This window comes from Panthera leo, chromosome A1 (assembly GCF_018350215.1).
Source record: "Panthera leo isolate Ple1 chromosome A1, P.leo_Ple1_pat1.1, whole genome shotgun sequence".
NCBI classification, from domain to species: domain Eukaryota; kingdom Metazoa; phylum Chordata; class Mammalia; order Carnivora; family Felidae; genus Panthera; species Panthera leo.
The window spans coordinates 229,090,351-229,113,156 of NC_056679.1; positions in this window are offsets into that span (position 1 = coordinate 229,090,351).

Consider the following 22,806-nt stretch of genomic DNA (forward strand, 5'->3'; position numbering starts at 1 on the left):
TCTGCCCAATTTTTTAAAAATTGGGTTTCTTTTTGGGTAGTAAGAATTCTTTATATATTCTGGATACAACTCTTTGTTAAATACATGCATAACAAATATTATATCCGAGTCTGTGGCTTTACTGTTTATTTTCTTAATGGTATCTCTTGACAAACAGAAGTTATTAATTGAGATAAAGTACTATTTATCCTTTTTTTCTTTTCTGCTTGGGCTTTTTATGTCTTGTCCAAAAAATCTTTGCCTATCCCAAATTTGCAAATATAATGCTCTATGTTTTTTAAGAAGTTTTGCACTTCTAGGTGTTATGTTTACAGTTATGATCTATCCTAAATTAATTTTTGTGCATGGTATGAAGTAAGGGTAAATTTCATTTTTCCAAGAAGATATCCAGTTGTCCAGGACAATTCATGGAAAACATTATATCTTTCCCCATTGAGTTATCTTAACATCTTTGTTAAAAATCGGTTAACCATATATGCATGGATCAATATAGACTCTATTTTGTTCCCTTAACCTATTTGTCTATATTTTGCCTATATTACATTGGTTACTCTGGTTTGTAATAGATCTTATAGATGTTGAGACTAGTTAAGGAAGTGTAAGTGTTCCAATTTGGGGTTTCTTTTTAAATTGTTTTTGCTCCTCCAAGTATTTTCCATTTCCACATAAGATTTTGAAGCAGTTTGTCAATTTTTATGTAAAAAAAACCTGCTGGAGTTTGATTGAGATTTATTAAAATTTATTAAGAATGCTTCAATTTGTCAAAATGATCTCATGAGTTTTAGATTTACTTAATTATTTTACAAATGATTTTAATATTAATTCTTGAAAGAAAAAATATTGGCGATTAGAAAATTCCTAAAAACAAAGACTAATGTAGGAAGATTCCCAACCAGTTAATCAAAATACAAAATTTTTAATTAAACAGTATGGCATCAGTACAGGACTGGTTTAGGTATAATTAAAGAATTTAGAAATATACCTGCATGTAAATTATCCTTTTTTAAAGTTTTTAAAATTTTTATTTATTTTTGAGAGAGAGAGAGAAGAGGAGAGGGAGACAGAGCATGAGCAGGGGAGGGGCAGAGGGAGGGAGACACAGAATCTGAAGCAGGCTCCAGGCTCCAGGTGTCAGCACAGAGCCCAACACGGGACTCAAATCCATGGACCGTGAGATCATGTCGTGAGTTGAAGTCAGACGGTTAACTGACTGAGCCACCCAGGTGCCCCTGCATGTAAATTATCATTAAATTCAAAAATCTTGAGCTGGGAAAATTAACTGTCAAATTGACAAAACGACGAAAATAATGTAATTAATAAAAGCACTATTCTAACTTAAAGTACCTAAATATTACAAATTCTGTATGGTGCAAGTATGTTTCAAATTATAAACTGAGGAATATTTATTTAATTTTATCATAGGTAAAAACTTGAGAAGAGTTCTTACAAATTTGTATGAAAAAGAAGCATTCTTGAGAAAAACATAGCCAAAGAATATGAATAAGTAATTGGGAAGGAAGAAAGGAGGAAATAATATTGGTCAATAACTATTTAGCAAATATTAAGAACACTAATAAACTAATTCAAATAAAAGCAATAATAAAATTTTTGCCATTTAGCTGATAAACAAATAAGAAGAAAAACACTATGTAGTTCTAGGATTTGTTATATGAAAACCAGTTCTCTGATAATCTGTAAATATGTGCAAGCTTTAGAAAAAGGTAGCATATGCATCAGTGTTTAAAATGTGCATATCATTTGCCCCAGCTGTTTCACATCAATGAACTTATCCTATGTTGTTAATGGAGAAAGTGTGGTGTGTGCGTGTGTGTGTGTGCGTGTGTGTGTGTGTGTGTAACTGTCCAAATTCTAAATGTCCTGTCAAAGGATATTAGTTAATTATGTACATCCATACAAGAGATGCCTGTATTACCACTTAAAAATGGTTTCATTTTGAATGGTAATTCACATAATAAAGGACCATTTCTTATGTTTGGATAAAAGAAAAGGCTCTTAGGAAAACTACAAGCATAAAATGATCCTTTTAATTTGTGTGTGTATGCACAAAGAAGACATTTAAAATCAGGTTTATAGTTTTATCCTGACTTGTAATATTTGGGCTGATTTTACCTCTTTTTATGTAACTCAAACAGCTTAGAATTTTAAATAACTATTTATAATACGGTAAGAAAAACTAGAAACGAATATGAAGACAAATTTACAAAATAAATACGTAGGAAATATTAATGGCCAATATATGTATGAAAAGATATTCCACTTCAGTAATTATCAAGAAAGTATATATGTCAACCAAATATGGTATATGATTTTCCCCCATTATTTGGCTATATATAATTTTTAATGTGATAAAATCTAGTATAGAGAATGATTATAAGAAGTATATAATTTCATATATTACTAGCAGATTTATTTTTTAATGTTTATTTTATTTATTTTGAGAGACAGAGCACAAGAACATGAGCAGAGGAGGGGCAGAGAGGAGACAGAGAATCCCAAGCAGGCTCCATACTGTCAGCACAGAGCCAGATAGAAGCCTGGAATTCCAAAGCTACAAGATCATGACCTGAGCCGAAATCAAGAGTTGGACGCTTAACCAACTGAGTCACCGAAGTGGCTCAGGCAGAGGCTTTAAATTGATATCAACTTTCTGGTTGGCAACTTCATATCTTTAGAGAAATAATTTAATAGCTTTATTGAGGTTAATAGCTTTATTGAGGTATAATTGACATACAAAGGAATGTACAGATTTAATATAAACAATTTAATGAGCTTGCAAAAATGCAAACCCAAATGATACCATAACCAAAACCAAGATAATAACATATCTAATGCCCTTGGTAGTTTTCTTTTTCTTTATTTTATTTATTTTTGAGAGGTGAGGGGTTGGGGAGGCAGGGTAAGAACCCTGAACATGAGATCTACCCTTAACAAATTTGGAAATGTACAATACTCCACTGTCTACTATAGGCACTATGTTGTATAACATCTCTAGAATTTATTCATCTAGAATAACTGAAATTTTATACCTATTGAACAATGGATCCTCATTTCCGCTGCCAAAGTGTGCACATAATTTGATGTAACAAGTCTTTTTCTAAGCATGCATCCAAAACAACTATTTGCAATGTGCACTAAGATACCTGTACAGCCACATTCACTATGGATTTTTGTAATTCTATAACTTGGGACAGATACTAGATGGCTCCTCTGACAAGATCTAAGGAGACTACTGTATAAGTATCCTATGGAAAACTGGATAGCAGTTATAATCTAATACGTAGTTCTGTATAGTTGACAAGGAAATAGTTCTAAGATGTGTAATTACATAGAAAATTAAGTTAGAAAACAATACTCAGTTGCTCAATGTAATGTGATTAATATTCAATTTTTTCTTAATTTTTAAATGTCAAATGTTTAGGAAGATTCATAAAAAGAAAAGCGTTGTTGAAAATTTAACTCCTACAGGAAATGAGGATAGAATAAATGAGACTATTTTAAAGTATGTAGCTTCTCTATTTTTTATGATTTTTACAAGACAAATATGATCCTCTCTAAAAATATGCCAAAGAAATTAAAAAACTTAAAATAAATATCGAACAGAGATTTTCATAATGCCAAAAATGTATTTATTTCTGTCCACAATTGGATGTTGCTTCCTTTTCAGGAAGTGGATGAAGAGGCAGCTCGAAGACTCCATGATAACAGAGAAAGCAACTGTCTTACTCCCAACATTAGCTGCAGTACACAGTGCGAAACAGGCACTCAAAAATACGTGTAGAAGTCATTAACAAATAAGTGCATTAATTCGTTATACCAGTTAACTTCCTAATAAATGGAACATACAAGAGCCTGGTAAGAATATTTACCTGAACATAGCCAGCCTAGTACAAGAAAACAGAACAGTTTATTACTGCTGGTTGGTCACATAGTGTTTCTGTGGTCAGGAAAATTTGCCATTTGTAGGATACTTGCACATACTGGAATACTATCTTGTTAAGATAAACCATCATAAATATACATCACTACAACATCTTTTATAGTAGTGCTATCAATGTTACAAAGCATACTAAGTAAAGAGCTTTATAATAATTTTCTTCATTAAAAAATAAAATAAAATAAAAAATTTTCTTCGTGCAAGTTCTTTATGCATTTGAGATATTGGTGGCCTTCTCTTACATAACCTTAAAATTAAATTATATTTTGTATCTTTTCGAAGCGTAGTAATTATGATTAATAGTTAAAGGTTGGAAAACAAAGTCTCTTTAAAAGAAACAATCAATATTACAAGTCCAATTATGTAAATGAGACTCAAAAAGTGTAATTTTTTTTTCTACAGCTTAGTAATTGAGTAGAGAATGGAAGGTTGTCTTGACAACAGAAGATAGAAAAATAAATTGTTAATGAAGAACAATCGTTCTCTTCATTACAAAAAGTACTGACTTCATAATACGCAGAACAAATACTTATTATATTTTAAAATCATATACTAAACACTAAACATTTTTTTCTTTTAAAACATATTCCAAAGCATTAATTTCAATGATAAACTAATTCCTTCTTGAACCCAATTAATGTGACTTATAAAGTGTAAAGTTAAGTTTGCTATCTCCCTTCATCTTTCAATAATGGATGGCCCAGAGACAGAAAAAAAAATTGGAAGATCATAATGGAAATTGATAAATAACAGCCCTCTTTCCCCACATCCTAACATTTGAACCAATTGAAAACTGAAGATCAATAAGGCAAGTGGAAAGAATATTGGTATTCTTATAAGGCTTATAGTAGAGAACATGGCTCTGTTGCATATTAACACCACACTTTTTAATATAATGTTATATTTGGTCGTGGTTAGACAGTTAGACAAGTGCTTCTAAAATCGGAACCTGCTCCTTATAGAACTTGTTCCAGAAGGAGCAAATCATGGGCAACTATCAACACGAGGAAGGAAGGCACTGGTTTCTAGCTGCCCAGAGCCTTCTATCACTCCAATCAGCTAAGTGATTCCTTTTCTCCTAGGGAAGTGTAGAAAGGCACAACCCAGTAGTGTTACCATCACTTTGCATAGAAATATAAGGCCTGGGGAAAACAGCCCTATTGTAACTTTCACCAATATTCGTAAGCATTTATAAATACAGGATTTAACCTCTCCTATGTTTACACAATTTTTTCTACCATTCTTGAGGTCATCAGTCCCATAACATTGCTAATCTGCTTCTACACTCACAAGGCCCCAGTGCCCCAGATCTAACCAATTTATCTTTGGGTATCTTTCAGGAAATTTCTATTGGTTAGTAATGACCTACTCCCCAAAGGCTCTAAAACACATATTTATCAATTCCAATGCTCTCTTCACCCAAGACTAAATATTCACTCCATATACTATATCTTATTCCAAATTGCTGTGCTAGTCTATCAGAGACCTGGCATTTGAATGTCACATTAATACTGAAACACAGCTACATAAAACTGCCGAAATTTTTAAATTCAATTACAATAATTAAAGCTTCTTAGACGTTATAATCCAAGATAATTAAAATCCAAAATAAATTTATCTTTTTCTCATAAGTTAAAGCCCAATGCCAAAAAAACCCAAAAAACAAAAAACAAAAACAAAAAAACAACAACAAAAAAAACCACAAACGCATATCTTAAAGTGCAAACCAAACAAATCTGCCCCCAGAGGCACCCAGGTCACTGAGCTGGTTAAGTGTCCAGCTTCAGCCCAGGTTATGGTCTCACAGTTTGGGGGTTCAAGCCACTCATCAGGCTCTGGGCTGACAGCTCAAAGCCTTTAACCTGCTTTAGATTCTGTGTCTCCCTCTCTGCCCCTGCCCTGCTTGCACTCTGTCTCTCAAAGATAAATAAATGTTAAAAAAAATTTTTTTTAATCTGCCCCCATTCACCATTTTCTTATTTGAATAACTATTAACCAGAAAGCCTCTCAGTACCTGGGTGGTGGTGCTGTTCCCATAGTAACTGTAACCTGGCTGCTTCTCCCTGATTAGGGGTGAATCCTTTATGGCCTCAGAAGTTTAATTAGATCAGTACCAAATCCCAGATGCATCATTCACTTTTTAAAATGTCCAAATCTGTTAAATAATGTTATTTTCCCAATTCAGGACCCACAGTAACCAAATTTCAAGCACATGTCGCATTCTAACCCTGACAGCAATTACCCTGAGGAAAGCTTTAATATCAGAACGTAGTGCTTAGTGATGTAAGAGGACCTTTGAAGAGACTCAAGGGGACTGATTATGGAGGGGTGATTCAATTTGAAAAGAACTTTTCAAATTACCTATTTCTTCAGTAAGTTCTGGTACTTTGTGTCTTTCGAGAAATTTGTCCATTTCATTATCAAACTGATTGGTATAAGTTGTTCAGAATATTATTCCTTTCTTCTTTTCTATGTACGTAAAATCTATAGAGATGTCCCCTTGGTCTTTTTCATATTGGTAATTTGTGTCTTCTTTTTATTTTCACTCAGTGTATCTGGACAGAGGTTTATTAATGTTATTGATCATTTCCAAAAATCAGCCTCATTGGATCTCATTCATTTTTTTTCTTTTTTTTTCTGTTTTCAATTTCATGTATCCCTAGTCTTTATTATTTCCTAATTTCTTCATGTTTTAGGTTTATTTTGCTCCTCTTTCTCATTTCTTAAGGAAAGGGTTAGTTTTTTGATTTAAAACTTTCTTGTTTTATATTCTGAGCAGTACATGCAATAAACATTATTATAAAAGCTTTTTCAACACATTTTGATAGTCTTTTTAATTTAATTCATTTCAGAATATTTTATACGTTCCTTTTTTGACTACCTAACTCTTTAATCTGTAAGTTTATTTAGGAATTCGTTATTTAATTTCCAAATATCTGGGGATTTTTCCCTGAATATTTTTTTCTGCTATTGATTTCTAATGTAATTCTACTGTAATCAGAGAACATACACTATGTGATTCAATTCTTTTAATTTTTTGAGATTTGTTTTAATACCTCCAATATGAACTTTCTTTTTTTTTTAATTAAAGTTTATTTATTTATTTTTGAGAGAGAGAGCGCGCACATGTGTGAGTAGGGGAGAGGCAGAGAGAGAGAAGGAGAGAGAATCCCACGACAGCCCGTAACCCCAACTCAGAACCGTGAGATCATAAGCTGTGGGTTGCTAAACCAACTAAGCAACCCAGGCACCCCAGAATATGGGCCTTCTGGATGAATTCTCCATGTGCACTTGAGAAGAGTGTGCATCCTAACACTGTTGTTCTATAAATGTCAATGAGGTCAAGATGTCTGAGACTGTCGTTCCTTAAGCATTATGTATCCACCTGTTTTACGATTAGCTATGAATGGAGTGTTAGAGACTTCAAATATAATTGTAGGTTTGACTATTTACCTTTTCAGTTCCAGATTTATGTATTTTGAGGCTATTTTGTTATGTACACACACATTATGATTGAATACCTTCCTGGTAAATTGGTCTGATTAATATTATGGAATGTCCCTATTATTATTTCTAATAACATTCCTTGCTTGGAAGTCCACTTTGTCAGGGGTGTACTCCAGCTTTCCTTTGTTTCATGTTTGCATATTATTTTACTTATCTATTTCTTTATATTTACAATTGGTTTCTTTTTCACAGTTAGATTATGACTTTTATTATCTGACAACTCTTTTAATTAAAGTGTTTAAACCTTTTAATTTAATATGATTATTGATAGGGTTGGATTTAATCTCTGATCTTACTAGCTGTTTATTATTCATCCTATCTCTTCTTGGTGCTGTCCCTTTTCTGCATTATTTTTTATTTGTAATTTTTAGTATTTAATTTGATCTCTACTTTTAGCTTATTATTTATACCTATTTTTAGTTTTAATTGATGCTCTCTTCTTTATAATATGTATCTGAACTTAGTAAAATCTACTTTCTAAAAACATTAAAACACTTCGCATAGAGCGTAAGAATCTTAAAACTGTATACTTCCAATCCTTCCTCCTGTTCCGCTATTGTCCTGCATTTACTTTTACATGTTCTAAATTTCATAGTGCTTCGTTACTATGTTTTTTGTTCCAGACGGTCATTTTTAAAGCAATTATTTTTTTTTAAATTTCTACTTTAAGTTTTGTTCTTTCCAACTCTATTTCTTTCTGTAGATCCAACGATTCCTCATACCTTCTGCTTGAAAATATTTCTTTTAAAATTTCCTGTAGTATAGGTCTACTGGAAAGGAATTTCCCAGTTTTTATTTGCCAGAAAAACTGTTGACTTTGCCTTCATTTTTGAAATATATTGAAACTGAAAAAGAAGAAAGATAAAGAGATTGAAATCTATATTAACAGCTTTTGTTTTTATCATTTAGCACCTTATACCACTCTGTTAACTCAAGGTTTTTAGAATTTCTGACAAGAATTCTGCTGTCATTATAGTTTCATTCTTCTGTACAAAATGTCGTTTTCCCTCTAACTACCTTTAAAGTTTTATTTTTCTCTTTGTTTTCAAAAGTTTTACAATGTCATATTTAGGTGTAGTTTTGTTTGCTGTTTCATCCTAAGCTTCTTATGTTTGTCACTTGATGTCTTTCAATATATTTGGAAAATTCTCAGTGATTTCCTCAAATAATTACTCCATCCTATTCTCGCTCTCTTATCCTTCTGTTCCTCAAAATGTATGCATATTACACCATTTTACATTGCCCCGCCACTCTTGGATATCCTAATTTGTTTATTATATTTTAATTATTTGCTTCTTTGTATTTTAACTTGAAACTTCCATTGATATAGCTTCAAGATCACAGATTCTTTACTCAACTGCATAACTATATAGAATTTTCAGATAAGCCCATCAAAGGAATTTTCATAGAGGATATTGTTTCTAACACTTTCTCACTTCCCTTTGTCACTTTCTTATCATTTCCATTTCTGTGCTAAAATTCCCCATCTGTTCATGCCTATTGTTTACCTTTTCTACTAGATCTTTAGCATATGAATCATAGATATTTTAATTCCTGAGGAACAGTTCCAACATCTTAGTCTCGTTCTGCTGATTGCTGTATCTCTTAAAAGTGCTTTTCTGTTTCCTTTGCTTTTTTGTGCCTTGTAATTTTTGAGAGATTGCCTTTTCTCCAATAATTGAAGCTTTGTTTCAGTTGTGTTTACTAATTAAAGTACTCTTGACTCCATAATTCTGATAAAGCTCCCTTTCTCGTATGTACTAAAGTTGGCACACGTGTTGTTTATAGACAAGCCACAGCAGACTGAACACATTAAATGGAGTATTAAATGGAGTATTAAATGGACAAGTCTCTTGCTATTGGCCTAAGACTTCACATGCCCTGCCTTTCATTTTCTTAAATATCTATCTATCTATCTATCTATCTATACTATAAGAACATCCTCTTGGCTATATAAAAACATGTTATTGTTTTGTGCCATAATATCACAATATTTCTTAACTCCATAAGTTATTTGCTTAGCTATTCTGGGTTAAATATAAATATACAAATGGAAACCACAGCAAAACAGGAGTCAGCATTGCACTATATGACACAAAACAAACATTTTTGAAGCTTAAAAGTTCAAACATGGAGCCTTTGTGCATATTCACCTAACAAAGTATGTTTCTTAACCCAAACAATAATTTCATTTAAAGTGTATCTTATCGTTCTAGCAGCGCCTGGGTGGCTCAGTCAGTTGAGCATCCGACTTTGGCTCAGGTCATGATCTCACAGCTCATGAGTTCAAGCCTTGCATCAGGCTCGCTTCTGTCAGCATAGAGCCAGCTTCAGATCCTCTGTCCCCCTCTCTCTCTGCCCCTGTCCCACTTGTGCTCTCTCTCAAAAATAAATAAACACTAAAAAATAAAGTATCTTATTATTCTAATAACTCCAGGAGAAAACAACATATACTTCTATACCCTTATAATCTACGAGAAATATGAAAATATGGGTACATGCAATTAGTAACGGCAGGCATTTTGGTTGCCCTCAAAATACTTGTTCCTCATCAGATGACCAGTCCAATGCAAGCCAAGTTTCCTCTCAACAGCGTAGATCAGAAATGAGCATGTGACTGCTTCTGATATTGAGGTGTCAGGGGAAATGTGATAGTGGGATTTATGGGGAAGCATTTCTTAATCCTAAGAAGAAGACATAGTAAGAAACAGTCTCTTCTGTCTCTGGGAGGTGAGCTTCAAAATGCTATCGCTATTTTGCTATAAGATCTAGGATAGGGTCCGCATGGAAAATAACAGATTGGAAAAACAGAAAGAATCCAGTTCCACAAACACAGGAGGTGGTTTGCACTTCCTTGGATGGGAGGTAACATGTATCTTTACTATTCAAGTCATTTTGATTTGGAGCTTCTGTCACTTGAAGTCAACATCTTAATTACTGATTGTGTAGTTACTTTGATGTGTTCACTAGACCAGTAACAAGATGTTTGCTCAAACACCTGTCTAGATGTTTCTGTAAAGGTATTTTTTAATATGATTAAGATTTACAATCAGTTAACTTTAAGCAAAGCAGATTACCTTCCAGAATGTCCATGTGCCTCCTCCAATCAGCAGAAGGCCTTCCTAACAGACTGGGGCTTCCTGAGGAAAGAATTCTGCCTTCAACTGTAACAAAGAAATTGTGTCACACTTTCCAGCCTTCAGCTTCAAGACTGCAGAACCAGCTATTACAGAGATCTCCAACCTGACAGTTTCCCTACAGGTTTTGGTCTTCCCGTCCACACAATCAATCATATGAGCCAGTTCTTTAAAATAAAGCTCTTAATACATGTATGTTCTACCAGTGCTGTTATTTTGGACAAAGATGGCAGCACACCGATGCAGTAGTTCTATTTTACGATTAGTAATATTATTTCCAAATAATAATAGATAATAATGAAAATTGATAGATTATCAAAATAATTATACAAAATGTATTGTACTGTCTGGTTATTTTCTTCTTTGAAATAACCTACGTTTGGCATGGTCCGGAGAACTAACAGATTTAAATAATCTTAATCCCAGATTCATTTTATGAAGTACTTAAAAATCTATTCATCTGAAACTGTTTAGCATTTTCAGAAATACTCAGTGAATATTTTTATGGTTATTTTTAACTTAAATTGGACAAGGCTTATTTTGCCTAACCCCATTTCTTTGGAGTTCTGTGCATCTGGCTAAATTTAACATTTGCTCTTTTATAATGGCAGGATTATCTCACCTATTTTTGTTTAGTACAAAAGAATTTTCTCACAGTAAAATTAAAACAATGGGAATATGTATCAAATTATTAGATAACATAATCTTTAACTCACAAATAAATTCTTACTATCTCTTGTTGTCAAGGAAACCACTTTGTATGCCCTTGTGTTGAGTTACTAAAAGGGTAAGTTTTTTTAATGCAAATGCTTATTTCTATTTCACTTTGTATGCTGCATTAAATTAATCATTATAATTTATATTTGATGAAGCTATTTTAAAGTGTTTGCCAATAAAACACACGAAAAATAGAACACAAATCAAACAAATATTGCCATGATATAGGCATTATTATGAGAAAAAAATTATTACTCATCAATTGAAAAATGTATGACAATAATTATATATGCCTGCTAAGAAAAATACTATAAAGTTGAGTGAATATTGAGATATGATGTAAAAACATGCTATATGAGTTATGTCTCAAATAAAGCAAAAACATTTTTTTCAAAATAGATGGATGTAAATATTTGACAATAAGTAGAAAGTTTAAACGATTTTATTTATGTAGGCCTTAGAGTCATTAAAATATTATAACTTCTACATAGAATCAGATATATCCTCCATTTGCCTGATTGGTCTCAGTCTGAAATAGTATCACATTTTTATCGAATGGTGTTAATAACCAAAATTCCCAAAAAAGATAAGACCACACTGCAGGCATTCCAAACATCCTTCAATAATGTTTCATGGCAGAGTTAAATAAAAATATATTGAACAAATTTTAGTTTTAAGATGAAAATATATGGGTGTAAGGGAAGCACATATTTTTTAAATGTGGTGGAAATCCACAAAACCTTGATTGCCTTTGTCTTAAATTTCAACATTTAAAACTTCTGAGTGTGTTTAATCATTAACTATACGTTCGTAGTCTGATCTGTGCTGAGAATTACGCTAAATGGTAGAGCAATGCATACACATACAGCGTCTGCCTTCTTGCACAGTGGGGAGACTCACGATAAAGACGGGGAATCTGGGACTGAATGAGGAACACACAGACATGCACACGATGCAGAATGAAAATCGGACTATTGACTTGGCAATGTGGGGGAAGAAAACGGGGTGGCAAGAAACACTGTGGATAATGATCTGCATCCCTGGTGAGAAACAATGGTTAAGTCACCAAGTATATATGGACCCACATACGCAAATGTACACCCTCACAACCAGAAAGGCACACTCAAACACAAACACACACATTTTTCAGCATCACTCAACCATACAGGTTTTTAGTATTCATCTCTATTGATTTTGTCCTGTTATTCATATGAGGTGCTTTGGACCCGAGACAGATTATAATTATCTGCTTAAAAAGTGACCACATGGTTCCCCATCCCTCAATTCTTATCCTGGGTCAACACATTAACAGGCAGGTCAAATGTCCTATACGCACAAAATTTGCCGTCTGTGTCATAAACAAAGAATGATGAAAAAAGTGAATTTTCTCTTCTTACAGAAGGGAGAGAGACAGATGCTCTCCTTCCCTCCTATAGAGGGCTTCGTGGAAATGTAACCAGGTGGGGACCTTCAATTCTTATTTATTTATAAGTATATCTCTCCAAGGACCAGATAAATTCTGTGTCCCCAGGCACAGAGGTCTCCAATGCCCCTGTCATCATTCCTTCTTGAAAGATGAAGTTGTGCAAATCTCTGTGTACTTCTCACAAAAAATTAATTTGCATTTGCTTACTCTTAGCCCAGGATCCCAAGGTTCATCAAAATTAGTTCAGCAAACCCTCACTGTTAAAACATGAAGTTTTTTTCTCTATTATCGACAACAGCTAAAGAACATAATTATCACAGTGTAATAAAAACTATAGACAACATTAATAGGATAGAAACTAAATGGATAGGTTGTTTTTAAAAGATCAAAAGACACATGCCTTAGGAGGTAAATTTTAAACTAATACATGAAAGTGGAAAGAAGCAGACTATGGGACATTAGGCAGAATTAATAGCAAATGAGAGATTTCCTGAGAAAGGACGGGGTTTCGTATGTATACAATTTAAAATAAAGATATCAGTAATAAATAAAATCATCAAAAATGATATGAGGGGAAACACATCATGTGGCTGAGTACATGCCATTCTGCAAGGCTTTCAGGCAATGATAAGATGTTTTATTTTAGGTACAATATACAAATTTAATGTTTAATTTGTTTAAAATTTATTTAAACTTAAATATTTATTTAAATATTTATTTATATTATTTATTTATTTAATATTTATTTATTTATTAAAATTAATTTAAACTTAAATATCTATTTAAATATTTATTTAAAATGTATTTAAAATTAAATTTAAAATTTAATTTGTTGGTTTCAGAAATTGCACTCTTCATGTCAGGCATCACCTTGCTTTGTACACGGTAGGTGTTCATTTGGCAAAAATTCGTAATTTTGATGCTGTCGAATTACCCTTGTACTGAAGTGTTTGCATGTCTTAATTAAGATATTCTTCCCCATTTGAAGTTATATAGATTGTCTCCCACATTATCTTCCTTATATTTATCTTGCATACTTTCACATTTAAATAATTAATATTTAGCGATATGTTTCTACAGGTGGTGTGACATAGGGATATAATTCTTCCCATGCAATTGAGCTGGAAAACCTAATAACACCACTTTTTCCAAGAATTGTGATGCACTTACACCAAACAGTATGGTCTGCCACAAGTGTGGGGTAACTTTTTCTAAACTGCTTAGTTATACTATCTTTTAATTCTCCTATCAGTAGCATATTATTGTCATTACCATGAATTTGTAATACATATTAATATCTGATAAGGCGAGCTTTATCCTTTGAGAGCATTAACATCTTCATATTATATGTCTATAATTACTCAGATATTTTATGCCCTTGTACTAAGGATTTCCAGTTGGCTCGCTCAATCTCCTTCATAACATTACCACAACATTTTTGTCTGGGCGTATTGCTGCTCAGATAAAAGTCTATATTTTTCAACTTTCCTAGCAACTAGGAGAATTTCTGAACACTTTGATGTAAGTAAAATGCTGTGTTCATGTCCTGTTTTCATCCCTTATGACTGAAATGGGACTGTGATATCTAAAACTCCAATAGCCACCTTGTTGAAATAGTATTGAAAATCAATATGCTGCAAAATTTGTGAGAAGTAGATTTTTGACAACGGTCCTGGTTTCTTAATTTTTCTATCTCTTCTTATGTCAGATAGATTTATTTATTTATTTATTTATTTATTTATTTATTTTATCTCTTTAATATGTGCTATCAAATTTATTTATAGATGAGTAAGTTGTTTCCTATAATTATTTGAACTTGCTCTGTATTTATAACTGCTTTTATAAAGAAATTTTATTGAATAATTTTTGTTTATAATAAACATAAGGAAAGTTTTTAATGAAAATTTCATGATACTTTTCAAACGTTTTGAATTATTTAAAGAAAAATTATTACAAAGATATCTGAGGCAAAAATAATATCTGACCACCAGAACAAACAATAATTCCTTTCATCAAGTTCTGTATTTATTGATTTTGCCGTTCTTTTATTTTTTTTTATTTCAGCATAGTTGGCACACAATTATTCCCTTTTATCTTTTCCAAAATTCTATACTTCTTCCTTTATTAATTCTTCAGAACATCTAAATGTCTCTTTTATTCATTTCCTTAAGAACCCTTATTTATTTAATTCATAATTTCTATTATGAATAAAAATTCTTCTACTATTTTGGAATTAATTTATGCTTTAATAATTATTAAGTCATATGACCATCCTTTTTTATATTTAGCTTTTTATTTCACTATCTTTTTAAATAGAAGACATCATTTATTTACTTTCTTTTTTTCATGTTAATAAAAAATAAGACTAACAGTTTCCTCTGAGTACCACTTTTATTGTGTTTTTCAGGCTTAAATATAGAGCACTTTATTTGCCTTTATACATTTTAAAGATTTATAATGAAATATAAAAGATTTTAAGTGATGATAAGTTCTGTGGAGAAAAACAAGCCATAAAAAAGACACACAAAGTAGTTAGGAATCATAACTGCAGTTGGAATTATGAGGAAAGCCAATTAAAATGTGACATTTCAGCAAGAACCTACGGGGGATAAGGGAGGAAGACGTGTGCACATTTTGATAATGAACATCACCGACAGAAGAGACAGCTAGTGCAAAGACCCTGAGGTAGGAACTTTCCTGGACGGTTTGAGAAACACCATGCAGATCATTACTTTGTCAATGTTGACTATGAACAGGAACCTTTTGTCTTTTACTTTGACAGAAATGGGGAACTATTTCTGACATTCACCAACAAACATTTTAAAAAGGAAAAGCCTGAACTCTAGCTATAGTGTTAAGAATCTACGGGTCAGCGTCAGGAGTGGCAACATAAAGAGATTGATGAGAATGTCTTGGATTAGTCTGGCAGTGGTAAAGACAGTGCAAAGAGGCCTGAATTAAATACATTTTTAAGTATGAGTCAAACGGGATGTAAGAGCAGAACAGAGACACAGTTAAAGTTTGGTAGAATCAATAGCCCTGGTGAAAAATTTTGTGAATGTGCTGAAAAGAAAGACTAAAGATTGGAACAACTGCTTGAAATTCAGAGAATGAAAGCTTTGCTGTTATAGATAGTGACAAAAAGTGGGCTATGTCCTGAGAATGAGTTGCTGAGTGTAGAGGGTAAGATCATTCAAGAAACTAGGAGTACAGTGGCTCAGGAGGTTCATCTACCCATAAACTGAAATTACCAAGAAATTAAGTCTAAAGTTTTGCAGGAGAGAGGAAGTGAATTGGGTTATTAAATGCTCATCAAATAAAGATGATCTAACTGAGTATTAGGAGGTGAATGTAACTGGTGGGTAATTTGATGATACACCCGATAACATAAGACTCAAAACTGGGAATGGAGTTGAGGAGGAAGGCACTGAGAGAGATTTGGCAATGGCCAGGATATCTCCTCCACCTCCAGGCCAAATATCCAAAAGTATAGGAGGTAAAACAGCCCTTACTGGAGAGGACTGCAGAGCAAACAATGGCCGTGGCAAGGAGCCCATTAAGTTCAAACAAAAAGTCAAAGGGACGCAGTGGAGGAAAGAGAGTGTGTGTTGGTGATGAATAGTGGACAGAGGACACTTGGAAAGGACTCGGGAGCCAGGAAAGTACAAAATAAGGAAAATGAAGCAGAGAAGTGTTGAGGCATAGGGAAGTTGGAAAGCAGCAGATGAGGGCCGACCTAGAGACCCAGGGCCTTATGACAGTGACACCCACGTGACTAATCCTCATGGTCTCACTATGGCAGTAGAGGAAATGGTAATACTGTGATTGTTGAAGAAGAGAATGCAGTCAGGACTTTTCAGGAGCATCCAGAGTCCTAAAGCTTCCTTTTCCTTCCTGATAATAACATAAAGCTGGAAAAACAGTTTATTTAGAGCACATAAACCTAGGGTTCCCTCCCAAGGTGTGGTCGCTGCCCCAACAGCACCTGTAGCAACACCAGGAAATAAGTTAGAAATGTAAATTCTTAAGTTACAAACCAAACCTACTAAACAGAAAGTTCTGGTATGCAACCTAGTCATCTGTGTTTTAATAAGTACTACAGGTGATTGTGATGTACATCAAGAGTTGTTTAAGAACAACTGTCTTTGACCACAAGTTCTGGGGCTTTATCCTACTTGATTTATCCCCATGGTGATTTGAAGACCAGTGTTCATGGAAGAAAAATCCCATTCGAGGAGCTTTGCTCTAACCAATACACTGCACTTCATCATAATAGCTTCATTTGTTATACAGTATTATAAAGAATTTACCATATTATAAAAAGTGGACCAAGACTTAGGAATAATTAATAGATATAATCAAAACTCATCCAGAAGATTAAAAGTTAAAACTATGGAGACTATTAATTCTGTTGAACTTAATTTCCTAAATAAAATGAAACTATATTTGTTGAAGAAATTATAGGTATATACCCCCAAAATAAAATTAGTATTCTTTCAGATAAATGGAGCCTTAAAATTGAAAATTAAATTATACCTCTAGAATAACAAAAACATCAACATATAACACCTTTATAAAGAAGAGCCAAAAAAGAACTGAAGGTTATTGAAGTTGAATAGGATTTTTTTCATAAAATTAAATGAAATTTAATAAAAACATTTGTTAAATATCCAATTTTTTTTCTTTGAATGGTTGCATTCAATTTAGATAGCATATACACTTTACACTTTACATATGATATAATAAAATGGCTAAATACAGATGTTTAACCCATCTGTTATAACAGAAAAAAAGTCCTTTCAAAACTGTGATTGAAAAGATAATTAATAAATGGATAAAATGGAAATGGAGTCATTACTATTAATTTATGTTTGACTCCACATGAAAAATTGGCAGATTTCAGATCTCATTAGTATTATTGAGACTGTTAAACAGAAAAAAAAACAGTTTTTCATAAACTATTAGCAGACGGGCTCACTCAATGAAGAAGCGGGCTAGATTAATCAATTCATTTATTCAGCAAATCCATTCAACAACCCAGTCTGCTGTATTATTGCTGGTTTATGCAAATCTGGTGTTGCTGCATTTCAGACATTCATAATCCTGGTAGTAATGTGGTGCTGCGACATATTCCTTTCCACTCATCCATCCACAAGAAAAGTTCCACCTTCCTTAGTGTGACATCTTAATAATTAGGATTTATGTGCTTGGGCATTCAACATTTTCAGTCATTATGATCTGCCTATTTTGCACTATGATATTGTGATTGATGATAAGAAATATATATTTGATCTTCCTCCCCATTTCCGGCAGAGCTCCTAAAACCCTTGGAATTTCCTAAGTAATGAGAGCCATAAAGGCGTCTTTTTCTATGTTAACGAGCTGAATTTTGGAAAGTCCTTTGGTAAACTAAAGAGCTGGTTGTCAGGAAAACCAGCCAAGTGATTGGAGGGTTGGAGCCTTCAGTCCCACTCTCTGATATCCAGGAAAGGGTGAGGGGCTGGAGGCTAAATCAGTTGAAAATGACCAATGATGTAATCAGCTATGTCTGTGTAATGAAGCCTCCATAAAAGCCCAAAAGGATAAGGTTCAAGAGCAACCAGGTCAGTGAACATGTGGAGACTGGGGAGAGTGACATGTGCCGAGAGGGCATGGAAGCTGTGTACCCTTTCCCCATACTTCTCCCCATTCATCAATTCCATCTGGATGTTCCTGAGTGATATCCTTTCATAATAAACTAGTAATCTAGTGAATAAAATGTTTCTCTAAGTTCTGTGAGCTGTTCTACAAATTAATCCAATATGGGGACGGGGTCTTAAGAAGCTCTGATTTAGCCGATCAGAAGCACAGATGATGACCCAGGTTTGCAATTGGTGTTTGAATGGGGAGAGAGGCAGGCAGTCTTGTAGGACTGAACCCTTAACTTGTAGATTCTAATGTTATCTCCACAGAGAGTATGAGAATTCAGTTGAATTATTAGGCACCTTGATGGTTTGTCACAGAGCATTGATTATTGAAGGTGTGTGACCACCCCCAACCCCCCCCACCCCACCAAACCTGCGTGCGCATGCACACACACACACACACACACACACACACACACTGAAATTCTGTCCAGGAACTCAATTACGCACACACTTCTGAAAAAAGGCTTATCTTAACTCTTCATTGGTAATTAACATCTGGTAGTTTAGCAGAGGTTCAACAAAAGTCTGTAAAGTGAAGCATTTCTAGAAAACTGTAGCAGGCATTGTACCTTTGCAAGACTCAAAGGAAGGGGAAATTCATATGTGAAGATAATTGTGTCTTTGTCCTACACTTGGATAAAGGCCACCCTGATGGAATATATGGCAGATAACTTAACCCAAAGAAATGTGCCCTTTAAAATTTAAAGACCAACAGCAGTAATTGTCATCCGCACTGTAGCGAAGATTGTATCCAAAGCTAAGCCCACGTTTTATCTACAAATAAGCATAACATTGGCTGATGGGTTTTAGGGGGAGAATTAAAATCTCTTTATTACTGTAAAAATCATAAGAACATATTACATGAAAATATAGTTTTACAGTTTGATCAATTAATAGCAACAATTTCAGTGGCTGGACATATAATAAAAGAGATTCCATTTAGGCAAGACAACATTATAAATACTTCCTGGAACTAATATATTCTCAGAAGGCTAAAGCTAAGAAATTTGTAGCAAAAAGTGTAACAAGAATTCAAATCATACTATAAAATTGGGCCAAAATAAATAGAAGCCTTTCTAATAAGAAAGGCTGTATGTGGGGCTAGAAGACCTGAAATTTTCAGAAACACACAAAAAATGTGATTAAACCCATGATAGACAATAAGTGCTTGGGCTGATGAATTTGTTGATTACATCAAACTAACTGAAGGTTTTCATTTGTGCATGCTCAAATTAGAGCTACTAATCAGAACACTTAACTTCTAGATGCCTGACATATGAGTCTGGCTACATGTGTAACTCAGTGATAGATCATTATTATCCCTTAGACAATAAACCCTGAATTATTCGGGTTCACTCCCGCAACTGATTTAAGCTTATTGATCCACAAGTTGGTAATTTTTTTTAAAAAGTAATATTAATAAAAATAAAGTTTTCTTATGGGCACCGAGGAAAATAATGAGTTTAAAATGTTTTCATTTTACATAAAACATTAAACATATAAACATACTTATAGTGATTATCAATAAGGTGTAAAGAATCATGATTATAAATAAGGCGTTAAGAATATACTCCACTCACAAGTCGAACAGCCCAAATCCAAATCTCTCCTCTCAAACTCCAAAAAACATACAGAGCAAAAAAAAACAAACAAACCATACCTAAACAAAACAAAAAACAAACAAAACCGTGTTCCCACCCAACAACACAAGTCAAAACAAACAAACAAACAAACCATAATCAAAGCCAATAGAATAATTGGGAAAAAAGAATAAAAGAATATTCCAAACTTGAAGTAACATGTAAATAGGAACTAAACACCCCAAATTCAGCAAAGTCAGCTTCCAAGTCCATTCAGAAGCAAATAAGTCACTGGGGGTGCTTTGTGGAAAACACAACAAGGAAGAGGGACCTACAGGGATAAAACACAGACGAAGTCACCTCAAGAAATAGAAAATCCCCATGTTTTATTTTTTTCTTTATCTTTGGAAAATCCCTATGGTAAATGTAGACAATCTGAAAACAGTTGAGAACTGGTGGCCCACAGCCACTACTGTCAGTGGATTAACAGCAGCACTTCAAAACCCTCTGAGCTTTGCTTTGATGGCATTTTTCATTCTTAAGGCTCCTGTCTCTCTTCCACTCTACCTAAAGGCCAGCACTGGGACTGTGTTCAGAGGCCTTCCCTCAGGCTTGTGGAGTCCTCTCCAACTGCAGACAGAAAGCCACAGGTGGCCCTTAAGCACAGACTGCGGAGCGTGTGGTGGTGAGAGCCCAGCCCCACTGCTGGTGACCTAGACGATTCTGAGGATCTATGCAACCCTGCCAGATATCGCAAGCTCACTCGGTTCCCTCTCTTTCTCATTTTGCTTTCTAAACTCCTTGCTAGTTTCTTTTGGAAGCATCCCCTCCCCCGCCCCCAACCCGGGGAATCCAAGCCAAAAAAAAACCCCAAAAAACAAAAACCTAGCCTCTAGGAAAATGAAAGAAGGAGACGTGAAGTATGAATTCACAGGAAAAAGTAGTGCCTCTGAGGGTAGATGGGAGCAATCTGAAATGAGAGGCACTCTTTGGAGGCTTGATGCTGAAGGCGAGGAAAGACAGAGGCGGGAGAAGGCAGAGCCTTATAGAAACAATAAAGAATGGTGACCCAGAGACATACTAACGGGTCGCCCTCCCCAATTAACACAATCAGTTTAACCAAACTATACTTGACTCTATCAGTGCTACTAACAAATTCAGGTGTCAGCCCCTTCAGGATTACCCAAGCTACAGAAGGCTACCCCATCAAAGGTAATGTTTCTCAAGGTGGGTCACATCCAAAGCTTTTTGGAGTAAAAGTATGAAGACCTGGCCATCTGCCCTAACTGGGACAATTTTGGGAGGCTATGTAGGTCCAGATCTCTCCACGGGAACAGCCAAAGATGTATTACAGCTTTATTTCTCCCTCTACCACCCACTCGCTACTGCTTTCTTCCACTAGTGGCCACAGGTGTTGATCTTAAGGGCACCCCTTAATAAAGTTCAAATTGTAATTCAGAGTCTAAGGCACTTAACCTGTGACATTAAACCAACACAAATTCTCAGCATCCCCCATACGTCCCTGTAATTTGTGATAGAGGAGGAAAAAAATCATTAAAATATTAAAACAAAATCTTAAAATATATTTTACGAAGAAAACAGAATATGATAGGCTTTAACTAATGAAAAGTGTCCCCTAGAAAACACGCATGAAGCAGAAGAATATTATGACCAAAAAAAAAAAATCCTTAAACGGTTATTTGCACATAATGAAATCCCTGTGTCAGAACAGCAAAAACAGGAAAAAAAGGAAGGAAAAGAAACATGCAAATTAAGAGTTGTGCATAATGAAGGAAGACATTTGAAATAACCCAAAAATAATCTTAGAAATAAAAATTACAAGTGTCAGTGAAGAAAGCCACGCCAGTAGTCTAGATAAAGAGAATGAAATCAGGGGATAAAAGGATAAGAAAATAAAATAAAGTAAGAAGTAAAAAGAATCACTGTTTGATCTGAAGACAAAAGCAGAGATTATGTTGTATGCATAGAATTCATAAAGAAAAAAATTGAGGCAGAACATGTATTTAAAATTTCTGAGAAAATTTTCTAGAAATAAATGAAGGCTTGAATTTCATACAGGAAGAGTCCATGGTGTATCTGGGGAAATTAAGCTAAAATGGTCATTTCAGTGATAGATCTTGTTGTAGTAAAATGATCAGACTTTAACAAATAAGCAAGCAAAAAAGTCCCAACAACTCCAAGAAACTAACAGTTAGACATTTACAAAAGAAAAAAAAAAGTAATTAGAGAAGAAGGAGGAGGAAGAGAAAGAATGTCAACTCGGCATCAGAAGTTTTGAGAGGAATATGGAATACAGGACTGAAATGCAGCAGATTGACAGCAAACTGGAAAATGAAAGTGTGAACCGAGGACTTAATATTCAACAAAGCTGTCCAAGTATCAACACCTTAGAAAAATAGTTTTAAATATGCAATAACTCAGGGATCACTGCACTCTTGAATCTCTCTTTTTTAAATTGCCTAGAAAACAAGCTTTGCCACCCAGGTTGGTGGGGGATAATTCAGCAAAAGGACTGATAGGAAAGCAATGCATTTATCGAATGGTAGATGTAGGACTAAAACTAGGTGGGGACAGAGTGGAAGAATAAGAATTAAATACTCTGTGCTCCAACTGAAAAGTAACTAAAAACGAGGATAAAGTCCAGGGGAAATAGGAAGTAGGGTAGTCTCATTGATCGGACCATAGCTAAAGGTTGGAGTAGAAAAATGTCAGGTAAAACTGAAAAATCAAAGAGTAGGAAACTAATTAAGAAAGACTGGAATTTGCATTATATCAG